We start from the raw sequence: 5,870 nt of genomic DNA, 5'->3' as shown, positions 1-5,870 counted from the left end.
AAAAGATCCCTAAAACTAAGAAAGACAAAACCAAGAAAATGAACAAAACCCAGCTTATTTTAATGAAGATCAATGGTTTAAAAAATGAAATTCTAAAATTGGCCTGTGTAAATTCCATCCTTGTGCCATGCTATTTCTCAAAGGAGAGGTTCATAGGTGACTGATCCATATCTGATTAGTAAATACTATTTCCTTGTGTTGACATAGAAAATCATCATGTAAGCTCAAACCCAATAGGGTCTATGGGTGGGGTTTTCAAAATGGTAGTCAAATAGGCAGATGTGTCCTGTGCCTTCTCATGGAGCAGATAGAAGGAACAATAAATCAAATAACATCCACCCAGAACTGGAAAATTAAACACAGCTGGTGAGACAATCTGAGGCTGGAAAGGACAAAGGATGCCTGGAGAACGGTAGGATCAGGGATCTGGGCTGGAGAGAAAGATGCACGACCACCAGGATGAGAGGGTCAGAAGGAACCTGTACTGCACCAAGTTCATGTCACTTGGGTAGTCGCATAACACTTGACTGTGGAAGAGAGTCCACAGGACTGCTGGCAGCTGGGAAATCTAGATCTAAGTCCACAGCCGCAAGAGGCTGTGCTCAGAAAGGCAGCCTGAGGAACAGCCGGAGCCTCACAGTAATGAGGAGAGAGAAGTCTATTTCATTGGATTTTTCAATTACAAATACACACTGAACTGTGGCCATTTGCCTATTCATTCAATTCCTTTACTGTACTTTCTGGATATAAGCTCTGCCTCTAAGATTCTGACCCTCTCCCCCTTTTTTGTGGGTGTTTGTTGTTTGTTTGTTGTTTGTTGTTTGCATTTTTTGGTTTATTTGTTTGTTTTGTGGAGTTTTCTCCCCATATGTTTATTCTTCTCCTTTCTTTTTCTTCTTTTCTCTCTTACTTGTTTTCCTTTTCTCAATATCATTTTTGCTCTCTCTCCTCTCTCCTAGTTTTCTTTTCTCTGGTGACCAGTTTTATTGGGGTTATTGGTGTCATGAGTACATTCGTGTTTTTTCCCTTTGTGTCATGTCTTGTCAAGTTGTATTTTGTGCTGTTTGGTCAAGGTGTTACCGAGTAAGCCACATAACCAGACACCCTGAGAGGAGACTCCATCCACAAACGGGACAATAACATTCAAGACCCAACTACACCAAGAGAACCCAAATATCCCAAGTAAGAGGCATCCTTAAAATACCCAGCACAGAAGACCTGAGAGATTGCACCAATGGGTACCACAAAACATCTACTATATAAGACACACTCAACAAAAATCTGGGTGACATAGAAGTTTGATCGAATACACAGAAATAAGCACAAAGGAACAGCAAAAATGGGGAGACAAAGAAACAACCCTCAAAGGAAAGGAAAGGAGGAACCGCAAAAAAGGAAGTAAATGAAATAGAAGCAAGCAATTTGTCAGAGAAAGAATTAAGAGAAATGGTTATAAGGATGCTGAAGAGGATGGAAGACAAATCCAACAACATGTGTAAGAATCAAGCAGAAATGAAGAAGAACAAAGTGGAAATGAAGAATGACATACCTACACTAAAGACCATAGTGGAAAGTACCAACAGTAGACTAGAATAAGCTCAGGACTGCTTCAGTAAGCTAGAAGACAAGGGAGGAAAAAACACCCTATCAGAGCAGCAACTGGAAAAAAACAACTTACAAATCAGGAGGAGAGCCTAAGGGAGCTTTGGAACAACACAAAATGAAACAACATCTGCATAATAGGGGTGCCAGAAATAGAGGAAATGGAGCAAGGAATAGAGCACCTGTTTGAAGAAATAATGACAGAAAACTTCCCAGATATTGGGAACAAAAAACTCATACTAGTCTAAGAAGCACACAGAGTCCCAAATAAGATGAACCCAAAATGACCAACACCAAGGCACATCATAATTAAATTGGCAAACACCAACGACAAAGTAAGAATCTTAAAGGCTGTCAGAGAGAGACAGAAAGTTACCTATAAGGGATCTCCCATTAGACTGTCAACTGATTTCTTAACAGAAACACATCAGGCCAGAAGGGAATGGAATTAAGTATACAAAGTGATGCAATGCAAGGGACTGAATCCAAGAATACTCTACTAGCAAGGCTATCATTCACATTTGAAGGGGAAATCAGGAGCTTCACAGACAAAAAAGATTAAGGGAGTTTATCACTACCAAACCAGCAATGCAAGAAATGCTAAACTGACTATTGAAAAAAGAAGAAATAGAAAGGAAAGCAGGAACACAGGCATGAAGAATAAAAATGGTGACAAAAAACACCAATCAATAATAACCTTAAACTAAATGGATTAAATGCTCCAATCAAAAGACATAGGGTTGCCCTAACCGGTTTGGCTAAGTGGAATAATTTTGATATTTTTCATGTTTGTAAGAAATAAACCAGATAGTATTGTGATGTCATAAACAGCAAAACCCAATATGTAGAGAAGTTATTATTTTTATTTGCACTTTCATAGTTCATTACTTGGCTCACAGTAAACTGAGCTAATCCTAATACTAAAAAAGATCCCAAACTTTTCACTACATTTTAAAAGACAGAATATGAAACAGATGGTAATAATTGTTCTATCCTTTAGGCTTGGTGAATATCATCATTCTTCCCCTCTTCATAATCCCACGCCCGCCCCCACTAATGATTACTGCTTTGCTAACACAGGTGAGAGGTATGGAGAGGACAGAAAAAGTCTCATTTATTTTTATATCCCTAACCTCAGCTTGATTCCCTGGCACAGTTAAATGCCATATGTATTCATTTATCCAAAAATATTTATTTACCTAATTTCCATTGCATGTCAGGCACTGTTAATGGCACTGGTGATGCAGTGGGGATTAGATAGGAACAGTCTATATCCTACCTAACAGTGTACACGTTTGTGGGATGGCACAGAATTCAAAGACTATAATATATACACTGGGGTGGAAATAAGTGTAAGAAACTAAAAAAATAAAACTGAGTAAGTGTTGGAGGGTGACTGGAAGAAGCACCATATATAGTGTGGACAAGGACCTCCTCCCTGAGGAGGTAGCAATTGAGCAGAGATCTGAATAAAGCTAAAGGAAGTAGCCATCAGAAGCCATGGGGAAAGTCCCTCCTAGATAGAAGGAGCAGCATATACATACCACCTCAGGCAAGAAATAGATTGTTTACTTTAAGAAAAAACAAAGAAGTCTATATTTTTAGCACAAGGAGCAAAGACTGATAGAAGGTGAGAAGGAATAAGAGCAGCGGGGAGCACTCTTTGCATGTGGACCATTGGTAGATCTCAGTTCGGACTAGATTTGGGATTTGAGAGGGGACCAAATTCTAAATGAATAGAGGGATAAATGAAAGAAATGATGTCTGAAAACAAAAGGCAAACAGAATAAGATATGATACCAAACAATAAATGTTCAAAATACACTCATAAACACAGGCGTAGGATCTAATTTTTAAAAATTTTAAGTGCTTTAGAATGAACATATCACATTTGCTTGTATAATCTCGTGTTGCATCTCATGATAGTTCCAGAGGCTTAATGTTCCAGTCTGTGTCCTTGTGGAACGGAATGTTTGTTTACAGTGATTACATGAGAACTTTCCCACTGGAATCCTATTTTTCTTTTCTCCTTTAGGAGCCTGACATAATGAGAGAATAGAGGAAAGGTTGCATAGTGGATAAATTATCTTCCTATTTATGTATATATACATAATAGCTGATATAATTAAGTCTATTTAATGATTCCATTTAATACTTTAATTTAAAATCTAGAGGATAATTTTCAAATAATATAAAATAAAGAAATGCTGCTGTTACTAAGCACACTGGAGAACAGTCTCACATTATGAAATGAATTGGCATAATCTCAAATTTGGGAACATTGGGAGGAGAAGGCAGTTTGATAAGTGTATGGCAAAGAAAATAATAGTGTATAATAAAAGAAAACCACATGAAAGGAACCATGGATAAAAAGATAATCGAGGATAAAATTGAAATGTAACTCACACAGTTGGGAGAATGGAAAATCACTTGTAGTATGAAGAACCTTTTGAATTTATTAGAAGAGAGTTTTCAGTATAAATTTGTAAAAGAAATATTTTGTACTTCTGGATTACAATGGGTCTGCCTAACCAGCCCTCCATGTAGTCCTGCCCCATATCCTACTAATTTAACTATAAAGTGAACACACACACACACACACACACACACACACACACACACGACAAAGCATAGAGTATCATTAAAAAGTGAGAGAGAACTTTTATCAATCAGGATCCAGTTAGAAACACTGCAATATTAATATTCTTTTTTAAAGTGGCAAAGGCACATTTTAGAACATATTAATTAAAAAAAATAATACAGGCCCTGACTGGTTTGGCTCAGTGGATAGAGCGTCGGCCTGCGAACTGAAAGGTCCCAACTTCGATTCCGGTCGAGGAAGCCAGCATTACCCTAATTCCTAAACCAGATAAAGACACTACAAAGAAAGAATTACAGGCCAATATCCCTGATGAACATAGATGCTAAAATCCTCAACAAAATTCTAGCAAATCGGATCAAGCATTACTTAGAAAGATCATACATCATGACCAAGTGGGATTTATTCCTGGGATGCAAGGCTGGTACAATATCCGCAAATCAGTAAACATGATACAACACATAAACAAATTGAGAGACAAAAATCACATAATCATATTAATTAATGCAGAAAAAACATTTGACAAAATCCAATACTCTTTCTTGATAAAACACTCAGCAAAATGTGAATAGAGGGAACATACCTCAACATAATAAAAGCCTTATATGACAAACCTACAGCCCACATCATACTCAATTGGCAAGAACTAAAACCATTTGCCCTAAGAACAGGAAAAAGGAAGGGATACCCACTTTCACCACTCCTGTTCAACATATTACTGGAAGTGCTAGCCATAGCAATCAGACAAGAAGAAGAAATAAAAGGCATCAAAATTGGAAAAGAAGAAGTAAAATTGTCATTATTCGCAGATGACATGATATTGTACATAGAAAACCCTAAAGACTTCATCAAAAAATAATAGACTTAATAAGTGAATTCAGCAATGTAGCAGGATACAAAATTAACACCCAGAAATCTACGGCTTTTTTTATACACCAATAATGAACTCACACAAAGAGAAATAAACAAAACAAACAAACAAAAAAAAACCATTTACCAATGCACCGGAAAAATTGAGATACCTAGGGATAAATGTAACTAAGGAGGTAAAATGTGTGTACTAGGAAAACTACAGGACATTAAAAAAAAGAGAGATAGAGAAAAACATAAACAAATGGAAGGATACACTGTGTTCATGGATTGGTAGAATCAACATTATTAAAATGTCCATACTACCCAAAGCAATTTATAGATTTAATAAAATCCCATTAAAATTCCAACAGCATATTTCAAAGACCTAGAACAACTCTCCAAAAATTCATGTGGAATAAAAAAGACCCCGAATAGCACTGTAATCCTGAAAGAAGAACAAAGTTGGAGGGATCACAATACCAGATATCAAGCTATATTACAAAGTCACAGTTCTCAAAACTGCCTGGTATTAGCATAAGAACAGACATATAAACCAATGGAATAGAACAGAGAACCCAAAAAATCAACCCAAGCCATTATGCTCAATTAATATTTGACAAAGGAGACAAAAGCATACAATGGTATCAAGACAGTCTCTTCAATAAATGATGTTTGGGAAATTGGACAGATACATGCAAAAAAATGAAACTAGACTACCGACTTACACCATACACAAAAATAAACTCAAAATGGATAAAGGACTTAAACATAAGACAGGAAACCATAAAAAATCTTAGAAGAAGCCATAGGCAGCAAA

Source organism: Myotis brandtii, unplaced genomic scaffold (genome assembly GCF_000412655.1).
Source record: "Myotis brandtii unplaced genomic scaffold, ASM41265v1 scaffold750, whole genome shotgun sequence".
NCBI classification, from domain to species: Eukaryota; Metazoa; Chordata; class Mammalia; order Chiroptera; family Vespertilionidae; genus Myotis; species Myotis brandtii.
The sequence above is the reverse complement of the archived record's forward strand: the minus strand, read 5'-3'. Positions refer to the sequence as shown.